The following is a 16,656-nucleotide window of genomic DNA, read 5'->3' on the forward strand; positions in this document are numbered from 1 at the left end:
GTGTAAAGAGAATCCCTTTTAGAAAAAGAATTCTTTTTGCATCTGAAAATGAACTCAAAATTAGTGACATAAAAACTGAGTTCTTTTTTCATTCTCTGTGCTATCTGGGTATAGCTAAAATTTAGATTGGAAATGACGCACCTGGGAGATTTTACTAGTGATACACGAAAACATGCAACCAATACGACTGAAACAATGAAATCATTCAATTACAGAATCCGAGAATTTAAAACTATTAACCTTATGTTCACAACAGTTTTGACTATAATTGGCCAACTATAATTGGCTGATTCGCTTTAATCAGTTTTAGACTTAATCAGTTTAAATCTTACTGTATACGTTTCTATGCTATTAGGTTTAAAACATTACAAAAAAGGAGTTTAATAAGAAATTGCGTAAGTGTGCGAAGAGAAATACTCTATACTCCCTCTTAATTATACATTTACTGTTAATACTATAATTTGAGCAATATTAGAAGACATCAATATACGTAAGTTAAGGAAATTTATTCATGATTTTCAATTACTATTGAACCGCTTTTGAACCATTATGAAATCGAACGTTATTGAAATGCTATAGTAACGTCAAACTCCCACACCGCGCAGATCTCCTTTTGCCGTATCCTACTCAAACCTTCTGGGTTAGAACTCGCTTTATAATGCTACTATTACCCAAACGTCAGCGAGAGCTATTCAAATTTGATCTCTAATACTACTACATTCTATTTGTGTATGCACTACTATATCCTTTTAATCTTATTTGTTTAGCTCAGTTACACGAAAAGCACGGCCACACTAACCTTTTAAGGACGAGTATCGAAATGAAATCAATCGCTCTCGTGCGTTTTGTTTATTTACGCATCACATTCGTTCCGAAAAGATTCATTCAGACTCGATAGATTAATTTATTACAATTAATTGAATCCACTTGAAACCGCTTAATTAAGTTAATCACGATATCAAACTAAAGATAAATGGTAATAAGTAAACTGTCCAAAGATATTGAGCTTGAGATAAATCTTGAATGAAATAAAAAAATATAGTCAAATCTCGATAACTCGAATCTCCAGGGACCAGAAAAACTGTTCGAGTTATAGAGTTTTCGATTTATCGAAATTCGAGTAAAAGAGGGTTAACATATGAAAATTCGACTTACGGAGGCTTTGTACGGGAATTTATAATTTTTCGAATATAATGGCTTTCAGAGGAAAAAAAATTAATATTCAATAGTAAATTATTTATTGCATACATATGATAAATGTAACCATAAAACAAAATACCAGACTATTAACTCACGATTACACATAGCTATACAACTTCGAATTATAGAAGTATAGCGACAATGGAAGTTCGACTTATAGAGGTAAACTTCGGCTTGTAGAGGTCTGGCTACTTTAAATTCGAGTTACAGAGGTAAAATATATATCTAAATGCCTGGCAAATAATTCGAGTTAAAGTAGGTTTTATTTCGATTTATAGAGGTTTTCCGCAGCGGAGCAGAAAGGGATGAACATAATTTTTGTTTTATAGAGGTTTTCGAGTTGTAGAGGTTCAAGTTATCGAGGTTCAACTGTATATAACAAAGTTCCACAAAGAAAGCACTTATATTCCTAGCTGAAATTTTTGGTTGCCTGTACGGATTTTTTGTGCACACGGCATTTCAAATTATTTACAACGCTCTCGCGTCATTATTGTGAAGCTCTTGGTCTCGAAAGTGTTCTCCAACGAGCTTACGTGAAGATCACCGCCAGTCGTATAAACTCTTTGCCTTTGCGCTTTATATACGCGGCGGCGGTGGCGCATTCTTTCGTCCTGGGCGCGTCTCCCGCACCACGCGGTCCCTTTGAAAGCACTCGAGAAGGGGTTACGACCGCAGCCTGAAAAGCTGCAGGGGACATAAAGAAAAGACGGGCATTCGCCCTTTCTCGTCGCGCGGCCCCATTTCTCACGCGGCGCGACGACGACGACGACGACGGCACGCGGCGGGCCTCCTTGCTGTCATAGACGAACGTTTTCGAATTTTCTCGCACGCGCGAGAATTACGAACATACCTACCTATGCACGCACGCTCGCGAGCGCGTTCGCCAGCGTGACGGTATTCGGCGTGTATATCTCTAGGGGAGGTCGACGAACGTTTGTCACAATCGAGTCGAGATGCCGTTCAATTGCGTTCGGTTGTTTGCTCCACTCCGCTGGTGTGCATGTGTTAAATAAATTTGGAGATATTTGCATTCGCACCAGTCGCCATAAACTTATACGCTTGTACAGACGCGAGCTTTTCTATTTTGCCTATCTGTCTATTTTTGGAATGACATATGATAATCATGGGCATATCCAAGGGGAAAAGGGTGAAGGGGAGGGTTTAAACCCCCCCACCAAAATTTTTGTTTATGTTTTTAGTTTTACAAAACCAAATATTTTTTATAAAATTTATAATATGATTTATGATACGATATAAATATTTGATGATGTAAAATATCGAATGAAGCGATTTATTAATGAAAAAAATTGTTATTTATGCGTTAAGTTAACAGGATTGATACTCCCTCCCTCTTCGAAAAAAAATCCTGGATACGCCCACGATGATAATATCTGGGAATTCACTTTCCCAGATCATGTTTTTCTACAGCTTTGCACACTTCTATTATCTTCTAATCCGCTTTTATTTATCAGCTGTTTGAATTTTCCCGATGTTACAGATATTTTTCCCTCCGTATAAAATATAACTGTTTATCAGATTGAATAGTTTAGGCAGACAAATTGTATATGTGCGCATTACAATATAAAATTTCTGTGCACAGCTAAATTTGAGATACTTTATCCTTCCTGGCAACGATAAAAATATCGATTTCGCTCCTCGTAGACTTCGGGCAGGAATTCACGGTATCCATTTTACGGGACCCGCCGAAGCAAATGCGTTTTATTCGAGCTATTTGAACACGCGAGCACGAAAGGAAGAAGAAGAACGCGGAAGCGCGGCCACATTATTCTATTTTGCAAGACGACACGAAAAGAGAGCAGTATTTATCTTCCAGTTCGCTCCCGCGAAGCTTTTATTCGGAGATCAGATCGAACAAACATTCGCCGGAAGCGGACTCTAGAAAGGAGATTCTAGAGGGGGATGGTTTCGACGTTAGAGAGAGAGGGCGGTGGGAAGAGACGGCATATCTTAAATCAACTGGATCGTGAAGTAGAAAGCCGGTTAGCCGATCCTCATCGCCGTTTTCCGTCGTCGCATCGCCTCCGCTGATCCGAATCTAGGTATATAAATCGACTTTTAGATTACACGGTTTTCGGAATCGGAACCGGGCGGCATCTCGTTATACGCGTCTCGCGCGGAAGGAGAGGAACGGATTTATTCGCCGCGCTGCCGAATAGTCACTGACGAGTGCGCGGCAAACACTCTTCTTGATTCGGAAACAGGCGCGAGTACCACACATTGTCGGATCGTCCGTTCGGTAAACCGGAGAAACAGCTGGATCTACATTTGATCGCATTTGATTTGCCGCGTCGGTTGCGAATGCCGGCTACCGAAATTATCCAGTGAATAAACGAAGGAAGAATTGATGAGACGTTCAGAAATGCACGATTGCACGTATAAAATTTTATATTTCAAATATCCATAATGCATAACGTGTAATCGCAATTATATCAAAATAGCCAAAAAGAAACTAAAAAAGAAAACACGAATACGTTGATAAATCGATTTACTTACATCGTCGTCGCTGCGACGACGAGTAAAAGATATTGTCGCATACAATAAAAGATTATCTTGATATACTCGTATCAAATTTATTTATTAATGCAATATGTAAAGAAGATATCTCGAACGCAAAGTAATTTGATGTCAAGTTATCACTCGATTAAATAAGGTTTTGTCAGATAAGTAGAACTGATCGGTGATTCTTGTCGTTACGCTTATTCGGTTCCGAGAATCATTGTAAAAGATTCAGAGGTGATATTTAAAAAAGGAGGGTACAGAAAGAGAAATCGCAATCGCTAGACCTTCTTTGCAGCCAAGAAAACACGGGAAAGAAGAGAAACACTTTCTGTCTCTCTGGAGAATCGGGAGAGATGGTAGCAGCGGGGAAATTGTTTTTATGATAAAGTTTTATTTTTTGCTTTATTGGGAATTTTCACACTTTCTCTCTCTCTCTCTCTCTCTCTCTCTCTCTCTCTTTCTGTTTTGAGAACTTGACTAATTGTAAGTATAGATTTGACATGTTTTGGTCTGCTTGTACTCAATGACTCTTTTCTTCCGCTTGTTATCTTGTGAAGCTTTTCTTTTTCAGCTCTTAGGTTAGCTTGTATCTCTCTAACTTTTCGGACTCGGATTCAGATGCAGTTTATCATTTTTTTTCTTTGCAAATTGGAAATCTTTCTTTCGGTTTCCTGTTGTTAATAATATATGGACATTCTAATTTTGGTAAATATATCGAAAAGGGGATCCTGCTTCGATTTAAAAGTTAAAAAAAAAAGTTTTATTTGCTCGCACAATAATATCGGTTTAATTAGTGAACATGACTAAAATGAAAGAATCAATACATATTAGGAGTTTAACACACTTAGAATTAAAATAAGAAAGCAAATCTCAGAAATCCGAGACTATTGATAGGACAAATCATGTAAAAATTGTAAAATATAAAAAAGGAAATGAAGTTAGATCGAAAATAATTGCTTTAAATCTGCAAGATTTTGACACACACACAAAAGTTCGCAGAAGAATCGCTTAATTGTTTAATCTTTCATATTCTTAAATTAATTTATACACATGTATATTTATAAGTTTTTAATGTTTGAGGAGAGATTAGCCCAGGGCGCTTAATAAATAATTCTTTCTCTCCCTTTCTTTCTCTTATCCTTTTCTTATCCATCTCTCTCTTTCTGTCTCTCTTTTCTTTACTTCGCAAGCATCTTCAGCTTCGTAGAAGCTGTGCTTTTGCCTCTTACGCTCTCTTTATTTCCCGTTGAGCTCCATCTTGGGGATTCATTAAACCGTGAGCAACCTTCATTCATTACTAGATTCTCCTCCATCGTCTTTCTTCTTCTTCTCCTTCTTCTTCTCCTTCTTCGTCTTCTTCTTTTTCTTTTTCCACATCTTCTATCTCTGCTGCCTTCATGTTGTTTTTATCGGCGTAGTTCTTTTTTTCTTTTAGTTTTACTATCGTCTTTTTCCACGTTTGCCGGCGGGCTGAACACAAAAGGAAGCGATATCTCAGTCCGCCCCTTTTCCTCCACTCCTTCTAAGTCGAAGCGGACAGAATCCGTTTTATTCAGTTTACGAAATAGAAATAAGAAGTTCTAGCGATTGAATGAAATTAAAAGATGGATGAAAAGCTTGACTAGTGATTATTTTTCTGCGACCGACTTTGAGAAATTATTGGTTACATGAATATCCATAATAACATCGTAGCGCAAAAACGTGCTGATACAACCTGATACTTAACACTGATAAAAATGAACAAGCGTGTCTACAGTGGCAAATGATTAATTAAATTACGATCGAATATAATTATTAAAGTCACAATGCAATTGTAATTGACGATGAATTGATTAATTCAGGTACGAGTTGACGCATAAATAGTATAAAATTTTATTAATATAATTTTTACAATAATCTAAACATCGCTCGTAATTACAAAGACAATATTAATAATAACTAACGAGGCCGTAAACGAGCAAATTAGTACACCAACGAAATTTGCTCGTTTACGGCCTCGTTAGTTATTATTAATATTGTCTTTGTAATTACGAGCAATATTTAGATTATTGATATTCTACGCTGATCTTAAAATGCGTCGCGGAAATCATGTATTAAGTAATAATTGTTTAGCAGCTGATGAAGACTGAAGTCAAGTCGAAACTGGTACCGCATTTATAGATATCTATACATCTTGATATTAATGAAAATATATTTGTTAGTACACACATGAAATTTGCTCGTTTACGGCCTCGTTAGTTATTATTAATATAATTTTTATAATATTTCTAAACTCAAAATGCAGTTTTTCCATTAAGAAAATGTAGACTTCCTTTTCTTTTTTCTTACCTTCTCCCCTTTATATAATGCTTAGTTCTTATATCCTTTCTATACACTTTCTGTTATATAATTGGCATAGCTATAGCGTAGCCGCACACTGAAATTAATTTCGATGATTTCCGCGCGGACTCCGCGAAATTTTCACCAACTTTTGCCACCGATCGTCGAGAATTATGGCGATACCGGTCGTTTAGTGAAAATCGCTTTGTATTGGAATGGCGGGCTATAATTTTCTCGTTTCTCTTTTTGCCATCCAACGCTAGTCGTTAAAACTTCTGTCCCATAACAATGGCTGGTACCGAGGAATTGCCGTTCAACAATCGACTATGCGAGAATGTAATAGCATTGTTTAACATTACATCGTCGCATAGAACTCGGCATGAACTCGGCGAATTAATTGTCTAAGCGGGTACACATAAGCTAATGTAGATACAGGTTATAGCAACATGACCTTTGAGCATTGAAACAATTTCGAAGTGAATTGCATTACCGCAGTTGGGCAAGAATTACGTGCGCACGATAATATGGGACAATCGAAAATTTCTTACAATAGTGTGATGTAACGTAATGAAATTTATTTACATTACATTATTTATATTTATTTGGTTGAGTCTAAATTTGAATATTATTTAAATTTGCGAATGCGTATTTTAAAAAAGGAAAAAATAGACAAAGATAGAAATTACAGTGAATTGAGGAATGTAATATATTGTAGTAGACACACAACCTATCAGTGCACAATTTAAACGGTAATTCGAATTAAGCCCGTTCATATGCATTTTAATGGAATATTAATTAAATATGTATTATAGTTAAACGCGTACCTTGAATTAAATATTTCCGTATACATCGCAATTAAATTCTCATTTGGTAACTATTCCATTTACTTCTAATTGGACATTTTACAAGTGATAACTGATAAATTTGTATTAACTCTGCTTTCGTCCGTGAAAAATTAATTTTTAACGCACTGGTATATTTATAATTGACATATTTTCCACGCAGGAGAAACCTGTCTGTTACAAGCAGGTATAATTAATCAAGCTCAACCGCGCGTGCTTATATATACGTTTCTAATTTTCCTTCATTTAATGGCTTGATATTTCGACGGTGGACCCTCAAGTTCATCGCTGAACGTGATCGAATTAAACTTTTACTTTGACGAACCAGCAAGATTTTCCGCTCTATTAAGGCGCCCGATCCAACCTCGGAAACTTTACCTCTCCCGCGGGAAAGAGCGGTTAACCCCCCACGTCGCATTCCTCGTGAAAGTTCCATTTCTCGAAACGTGCCCATCTCGACGTGGGTTATTGCCCGAGTTCGAAACCGTCGCGATTTTCCCATCGCCCAAGTGCTTCGGTTAGCCATTTTAAAGCGTCGAAAACTTGCGCGCCCGCGAACTCTGATAAATAAGTAGACCGGAATCAAAATACTCTCTTCTCCGCGAATTGTCCGTCAGAGCGATTATATAAAAAGAGTTCCGAGTAACGAAGCTGAACTTGTTGCGAGGAGAGCGAGTTAAGCGAAAATACGATATACGTACAGCTTTAAACCCGTCGGTTTCGACGGATTCGTTAAATAAAAGTTTTTTACGTTAACTGCAACACGCGCGGAGAGTAAACTCGAACCTTTTTTCTCCCCGGCATGGAAAATTTTTAGTGTATTAGTTCACTGAGCTGCAAGCGATATTGCGAACGCCCACGAGTTTAGCACGATCGATTATCAGCTGGGGGGAGAGGAGAGGGAGGGAGAGGGCAGGGAGAGGGGTTCGTTTCAGATTTAATTAATGCGATTATTAAACAGATCAGACTGCCTACCTGCCGCATGTCACAAGTAAACAGCACGTAAGCTCGCCGCAGCGCGCTACAGTCGTCCACTCGTACATTCGCACACGGTTAAAAATGTTCGCGGCAGAATAAATAACATCCGACACGCTGTTTACATATTATATGGGTAATACGGCGCACCATCACGCATCCATATGTCGAACGCAACGGCCGCGTAAATTGTTTATTGACGCGGCGTCTCGTGAATTTATTGTACGTACGAAGTGAAAAACATCGAAACGTGAAAATACGCAGCGCTCGGCGGTGCAATTTGATTTGCGATGTCCATAATTTGGGATATCGCTTGTCGTTTGTTTCGGCAAATCCGGCATTCGCTGTATATACACACACACGCGCGCACTACACACTGCGCTATCATACCGCCGTAAATTAGTCGCGACGATCCCGGCGTAATTTCGCCTATCGACAGGCTGCGCTTGTGATGCATTAGCGCTGACGACGTAAGACGCTAAATCCGTCAGCGGGGCGCTTAACGTTGACACGGTCTACTTGGCGCTTGTCGCGAAATGAAGTGAGGCGAGCCGATATATTCGCCATGCAGTTGGAAACGCTGGAACCTGCCTTTTCATTTCGTCGCGGCTGCAATCTATCATGTTTATTTTCTCTTCGCCCAAAATGTAATTCTCACGAAAATAAATTATTATTTATTAAAATTAAATCGAGATTAGAATCCAGAATACGCGGGTTGAACCTGAACGGCGTAGATATTATTTTGCACGGCGTTAATCGCGATTATGCGCATTGCGTGATAACGCAATTAATGTCGGAGCCTGGAAATGGCGTACGGACGGCGCGTAACTTTTGATTACGCGATAATTGACGTACGGCACCCGGCGCGCGCGCGCATCATCGCATGCAGCGAAGCGTATTCCGCTCGCCGCTAAGTGAAAGATTCATGGATCGATAATGACTTCCGAGCAGGCTAACGTAACGTTCCCGGCGTGGCGTTCCGAGCGAGTTGAATAATCAACGGGAGGGAGAAAACGACGTCGATCGACGGCGCCGAATGGAATCAGCCGACGAGTTAAACGAGCAAATTGCGCTTGTCGCGGATATCGAGAATATACTCGCCGTTATCCCGGATGTTGCTGGGAAAATGGGAGAGAACCCGGAGAAACTGCGTCTAAACCCGGCGAGACGCGGGACGGGGACGTTTCTGCGCCGACAACTACCTACACGTGTTGAACGAAATTGTTTCTCGTTTGCCTCTCGCGGAAGTTGTCGCTGCAACAAAATTACTGTCATATAATTACGAATCACGTTTCACAACGTTAGCGCTAATAAAATCTATTGTGGCGTCCAAGAACAGTTATTCGATTGTGATGACAATATTTATACTCGACGCATTACATGCAGGATACTTTTCCTTTTTTCTTTCCAAGTTTCGGGGTAGGGCATTCTAGATGCTTGTTAGCATCAAAAATATTAAATTGCTCGTCAATTTAATTCGTTACAGTGGATTCCGACTTCACGTAAAAATTGTGTTTTAAGTGTTCAAAAATACGGCGCGCAGTTCGTATGTGGTTGGATATATATTGTAACAATAAAAATTATTATACACCAACATCCGTGGCTCGCATTGACATTATGACAATATTTATACTCGCGTCGCAATTAGGACGCGTTAGGTGTGTATTTTTTTTCTAAATTCTTTTACAGGTTTCGGGGTAGGGGATTTTTGTAGATGCTTGTTAGCATCAAAAATATTAAATTGTTGGTCAATTTAATCCGTTACAGCGGATTCCGGCTTTATGTAAGAACTGTGTTTTAAAACCGACAAAAATGCAGCGCGTTTGTGTGTGGCTGGACTTTTAACAATAAAAATTATTACGCAACAAACATCCGTGTTGGCTCGCATTGGCATTATTTAGTTATTTCTGATTTTATTTTTCTTTTTGTTGCGTCCGTTTACAACAAATGGAAAAAAGCTGTGCAATTCAACGTGATTTCGTGGGCTACGAGGGGACGCCTCGCGCTCGACGGCTCCTGCGTTGAAAGGCTAAATTAGAACTAACTTCGAGACCATACAATATTATCTCCGGTTGAATTTCAATCTGATTAGCCGCTCCCCGAGTTAGCTAGTTCGTGCGGAATAGTTTAACAATGACACGCGTTACACCGCTACCGCATTAGTCTCGTAAAGACATTACACCAAGTTCACCGACCGTTTTGGAAACTTCAGTCGATAGCTAACTCGGAGGGAAATGCGAAATGATCGTCACTTTAGCAAATTTTGAGCATTAGATTCGGATAACACGAACATAATAAGAAGCAAACTATTTAAGTCGCGATAATTCAAAAATTTTGAGATACTTGATTTACGTTTAGCACAGCAAAAAAGCGGATGATTTTACTGCTTTTTCTTTGTTATTGTGTTGTAATAGTGAAGCGAATTGACTATATCTTTTATTATATTTGTTGCGCTATTAAATAATGAAAATGAAATAGAAATCATATATAAATATACAGAAAGAAAATACTATTTTTGAGTACAACGTCAAGCATACTCCTAGATAAAGATAAAAATAAGGAAATGGAAAGACTGGAGGAGAGACTGACTCAAGAACTTTCTCCGGTGGAAACGTCAATAACTTCCTCACTACTGCATGCGGGAGTGTAGTTTCACGACGATGTTTTACACCGACTACCCTCGAGCGTATCTCGAGGACTTCTTCCTGGATGAGTACACGCATCTAAGTCGAAGTATTCGACTGCGACGGGAGAAACTTGGATAGCGCTTCCTCCCTCCCTTCCCTATTTAGCAACTCTCGTGACAAAAGAAATTACCCTTCGAAATTCAAGCGTTTAGCTGAAGGTGCTGAAAGTTTCTCAAGCTTCTCGCGTCTGGAATTTACCTCATTGCTCAGAATGATTTATGGCTGTACGTGATACGGATAGCAGTAATGATGACGCGCCGGCGTGTCTCTACGCACAGTTAACTTTATCCCTTCGGCGGAAGCGAAATGGAATCCCAACTAATCCCTAAAGTGCCGTAATTTAAATCGTGACTGTATAACTTAATTAATTTCGCGTTCTATTGTGAATTTGTGGGATTGGAAATTTTCCAATCACCGTGTTTTGAAAAACCAACGAGATTAACGACCGCGACCTTATAAGAAACAGCGCATGGAGATCGTTAGAGCGTAACGTAGAACAAGTTGTCACGTTAATGATAATCTACGAGGCGGGATTATCGCGGAAAGGAGGAGAACATCAAGGCGGACGAGAGGATCATATCAAGTCCTTAGGAAGGTGTGATGCGTTAACGTAGCTGCGGCTGTGTAACGAGACGTCGCCCTTATCGCGGGTCAAAAGCGGGGTGTTATATCGCGTTTAGTTACCTGCTGATTGATGACCCCGACGAGAGAGGGCGTGTCTCGTCTCGGGCAAAACGGGCGCGCGAGCGGCCACTACGCGTTTAAGCCGTTTGAAACCGCGGACTGACGACCCGACTGAACTAATTACCCACTACGGTACACCTTAATCCACCTTGTATCCACAGATCGATATAACCGCCAGCTCAAGGGCCTACACTCCTAACATAAACTTCGCTTATAGTCTCTCCCGTGGTGCTGACGCTTGTTTGGCCAAGTTATTTGCAAAATAGCTTCAAGATCCCACCCCTCGGCGTTGCCTCTTATCGGCGAAATATCTTTGCATAGATCGCAATTTAATACGCAACGAATCTCTGTTCGAATTATCGACATACGTTTTCCACGGATATTTCTTAGCGGATTGCGAACTCGAATATTTGTGTTCTCAAAAATAATTCATAATCGATCAAATAATTCTTTGCGTATAATAAATCACTCTCACATTCCTCGCGCGAATTGTTTCCCACCAGTTACGATCCTTAATGATCCTTGATTTAGCGCTGATTATCGCAGCGCGGTTTAATGTAATCTATCGGAGAACTGACTTCGCGTCCTGCGCTCAAGTATCCATAATCCGTGACTTAAGGGCTCTTTGCGCTGCAAGTACACGAGTTTCGCAGTATGCATTTACCACAGTAACCCGGAAATTCAGTGATGGAACATTCTAGCACGTTTGGCTAGAATCGAACATAACGGAAAAAAAACAACGTTGACATCATATGCAAAGCGATCACTGAATAAAAGATCCGTTTCGAATTCAGGCAAAATCTATGCGATGGATGGACGCAATATCGCTTGCACACAAACCGAAGGTGAGTTTCGCGGGACGCGAGAAATTATTTACATCGTCGTAATTGATGGGTTTTCCTGAATTGAACCGAATCTAGATCTCTAATTATGGTCACGGGATTTAAGCCTCGCACGAGATTAATTTCACGGATTTCAGGTTTTGCTCCCGTTTGATCGTTCACTCTAATTACTACGGAATTCATTGCTGTATTATTTAAAAAAAATACTAATATCCAGCTTAAAAAAAAAGTAATTAAAACATTTTGTGTCCCGGTAACGTTTTGTAATATTTAAGGTGAATTAATCTGATCTTAAAGCAAAAATTGTGTATTGACTCGTATCTAGCACTAAATTTGAAACAAAAGGAAATATAAGTCAACAAAATAAGTAAACAGAGGTTTAAAATATGATCATATAATTTAATTTGATTTTTGACAAATGACGATTTGATTATTTGTCATAAAAACGTCGATCAGAGAAGACCTCTTTGCGATGGAATCCACACCTCCAGTTGTCTCTGACCTATCGATATAATTGGATCAACTACCAAGAGTTTTTTTTTTAAGAAAAAGATATTAACGAATACTTCAGACAACGATCTTATTTCAAATATCATATATTATTTTTCCTTATTAAAAAACGCTAAGTTTTTCGATTAAAATAATATAATATATTATTTAAATTTGTATTTGCGGCTAAAGCAGACTTAAAGTCGAAAGGTTTCGCTCGAGGGGTCAACCACTATGGCAATCAATGTACATTTCTTTAGAAATATATTGCTAGTATTACGGCAGTACAATACTAGCAATATGCTATTAATACATGCCGATACCTGGCAATACATGGCAATAGTTAGCAAATTGTACGCAATAGGTGGCAGTACATAAGGTATATAAAAGATGGCAATATTACTGATAATACGAAAGCAATACAATAACAATGCTAGCAGTAAGGTGTGTTGTATTGCCATAATTAGTAATCACTGTATATTTTTTTAGTAGTGGTTGACCCCTCGGTTTCGCTTTAATATAATCAAATTATATCATATTCTAACTCTTTCCTCTTTTTCCTCATTTTATTTATGTTCTCTTTCGTTTCTAATCTAATCTTTCTCTTTCAATCTCGAAATATTGTCAGATAGAAAGAAAATTATATGATACAGACAACAAGAAGTTTTTCAATATCGAGTGGATAAAACGCGCTGCTTAAAAATAGACACGTCTCAAATATGTATTCGCGAAGGAGCGTGTCATTCTGGGACTCATATTGTCAGTTGATAGTTGTAGATTCTGGGACAGTTGCGTTTTGTTTCGTTATAACTCGCGCGCATGCAAACGGTCGAGTCTTGAGAGTCATCCTGGACTCTCATGCATAACTGCGCCGCAGTTCAGTAGGTTCCTACCAGGAACTTCCAAGGGATTTGTTCCGCTTTGAAGTCCGCGCCGTCGATGCTTGCCGCCGTTCCGAACTGCGAACACGCCGGCAGAGCCGGCCAATCTCGTTATCCGACGTCCGGTGGACTTGGGCCGCACAATTTCTACAGAATTTCGTGATTGAAACCGCTCTCTTGCTTTGATTGTCGTGCGACGCCGGGAGAACTGCGATTCGATAAGACTTTCCGAGAGCACGGCGAACTTCGAGCATCGAATTAATCAATCGCGAATTCTTCGTTCTACGACTTTTCTACTTTGCTCAACTAATTCCATTGAAATCGAGTATTAAAAAAAATTAATTTTATTTTTCAGTTTAAATAAAAAAATATATTTGTGTACAAATCACACTGTCGAATGTCACCATGAAAAAAAAATAATAAAATAAATCCCCTGACAAATTACAGCAAATATCTGTCAATTTGTTCATATTTGCGCGGATAGAGATATGTATCAAAGCGTATTTCGTTCTACTGTGACACATACATTTCACTAGATACATGTTATTTTTTACCCTTCGCAAACGCTGCTAATATCTCGGGCAAATATTTTTGGCGGTGTACATCGTTCCGGTCGTGCGTTTAATAACCATTTTCCGCTCCGCGGCTGTAATGAATTCATGGCCGGTGATAAAGCGACTCCTCGACTTGGCAGTTCAAACCCCGCGGAGCAAAACGCCGCTTAACATCGAGCTGTCGTGACGGCCGCGCTACATCTCGCGCGTGGCGTGTGTTATTAAATCGCGACGGAAATATATATATATATATATATATACAGGAGCGGACTCGCACACACGTCGCCGACTGGTCGGTCGGCACGTGATAAATCGAGATCGCGCCGCGATTCAACGGCCGCATCTCGCGCGGCTGCGGCTCGTATCTCACTGTCTTTCCGCGCCGCTCCGCCGCCGCTGCGCCGTTCAGAAATATTCCCGAATCCCCATGCCGTTGCAATGAATACGAGATATATAACTCGCGCTTTATTCACAAACCACAGTCATCTCGTCGACGATCGCAACTGCACGCGACGCGTAGCTGCATCAGCGCGGGAATGCACGCGAGATATGATATGCCACACGTTCACGCTCGTGAACGCTCGCCGGATTTCATGTTCATCGGCGCGTACACCGGGATAGAGGCCATTAGCTTTACGAGTTGGGGGGGGGGGACGATCTACGCCGCATTGACTGGCTGTTTATGTCCTTGCTCGAAATACGGCTCGATATTATCGCCGATTTCGGCCGTTACCAAGTACCAGGTGGCATCATCACTATACTACTTGCATCCGAAAACAGATTTTAATAAATTTAACTTGAAGAAATTAAGGCTCCTGTAATGAATAAATCATAAATAACTAAATAAAGTCTATGAGAGCCGACGCGGATGTTGATGTGTAATAATTTTTATTGTTACAATATCAAGCCACTGCATTCAAACTGTGTGCCGCATTTATTGTCGGTCTTGAAACACAATTCTTACATGAGGCCAGAATCCACTGTAACGAATTAAATTGTCAAGCAATTTAATATTTTTGATGCTAACAAGCATCCATATAAAAATCCCCTCCCCCAAATCTGTAAAGAAATTTATTAAAGAGATTTTAATAATTTATATTTAAATTATTGTTGAGGATCTTTCTTGCCGAAACGGAATGTCGAGATTTAAAGTATCGAGATAAAGATTTAGTTTACTGTACGTATTATACGCAGATTCCAAGTTCACAGAAAGACAGTTAAGAGCGGACTGTCCAACTCCCCTTTTTCAGAATATTATTTTTGTTCCATTTTTAGCGGACGGATCGAGAAACAGACGAGTTTTGGCGTAATTGGTGTCTCTGTAGGATTGCCTCTCGGAGCTAATCATATCAAAGCACGTCAAAGATTGTTTTACTCGTTGTGCCGAACAGCTGTCCTACGAACGTAGGACTGTACGCGAACTGGATGCTAGTGTGACAGCCCAAGTAGAACCTTGAAAACGTTTCTGAGTGGTTAAAATGTCCACTCGAAAAATGTTTAAAGAAACGTTTTCAAGAGTTGGTTATGAAACGTTTCTGAAACGAATACGTGCTAACCTGGGAGTTTTTTTACGATGCGTCTAAATATGTATTGTGATCGAAGACGGATAGTTGATCCGGCTCTATCGAGAGTTTTTGACGGAAACAAAGCTTTCTAGCGAAGCACCTTTGTATAATAATAATTTTAAATAAATGTTTTTGTAACAATTGTCATTTGGATTTATATTAAATTTATGGATATTTTACTAAACTATCAAGGATAAGGAATCGTGAGAGAACACATTATGAGTTGCAACAATGCGTGGTGTAAGTTAAGCCTCTCTCCGTCTCGGTCGCGCGTCACGTACAATTGCAATCGTACTTACAATTTCGCGTCACAAAATAGTCCCGCGCCGTAAACTTCGCTCACAGTCGACTGTAGTTGCTCGCAACTACCGCGATTGCCGGAACTCGGCAGTTCCATTCCACCGTCGTCTTCCATCCTCGACGATAGCACATAGATTCGAATGGGTTTTCAAATTGAACAACGATCAGTACCGTGGCTATAGCATTTCTCGAACACACTGCACACGCGTTTACGAAAGCTACAATCCTCCTGGCTCGAATATACAATGGGCCAAAATTTATAATTTTTAAACACAAAATAACTACATTGAGAAAATCGCGTCACGCAACCACGAACTCTTTGTAATCTCACAAAATTTAAAAAAGTTTCAGGGAGATTCTTTGAATTGGAAAAAAAAGAATTTAACGAATTGAGAAAGTAAAGGCTTATAATTAACAAAGTAATAAACAGAATAACGGGCTATGAGCCAAAGGAAGTTGTTTAATGCTCTTATATAAAAATGTGTTGAAGCACAATAAAACGATAGGATAAACAACAGATGTTTCGACCCTCATCGGTTAACAATATATATATAAATGCTATACAGACTATATAAGCGCGAGCGTGGTGTAGCAGATAGAGATCCTCTAATCAAAGTCGTAAAATAACGCGGGAAAGTTAAGTCGGGTAACGCCATTTTTCAGCAAAAACCGGAAATAGCAAACATTATCACGCTATTATATTAGCCATGTTGGCTGTGTTGTAAAATGACATGTGTTACAAAATGACATATATTAACTTATAGACACATAGACATCTAAATACAAATGTCAAAATAT

General features: G+C 39.4%; 1 protein-coding gene and 1 long non-coding RNA gene across 9 annotated transcripts in view; one reads left to right on the top strand and one right to left on the bottom strand.

Annotated features, from left to right (window-relative positions):
• Positions 1-1,050, bottom strand: part of LOC105460266 — a 1,713-nt gene extending 663 nt beyond the window's left edge. The window contains exons 1-2 of the long non-coding RNA XR_975804.1: positions 800-1,050; positions 142-187 (exon numbers count right to left, since the gene is read on the bottom strand). This is a non-coding gene — a long non-coding RNA (uncharacterized LOC105460266). The remainder of the gene's footprint in view (positions 1-141; positions 188-799) is intronic.
• The window catches only part of LOC105460273 (disks large homolog 4), a 305,292-nt gene that overhangs the window by 42,119 nt on the left and 246,517 nt on the right, over positions 1-16,656 (top strand). The window lies entirely within an intron of this gene.

Source organism: Wasmannia auropunctata, unplaced genomic scaffold, assembly GCF_000956235.1.
Source record: "Wasmannia auropunctata unplaced genomic scaffold, wasmannia.A_1.0 LD336101.1, whole genome shotgun sequence".
Taxonomy (NCBI): domain Eukaryota; kingdom Metazoa; phylum Arthropoda; class Insecta; order Hymenoptera; family Formicidae; genus Wasmannia; species Wasmannia auropunctata.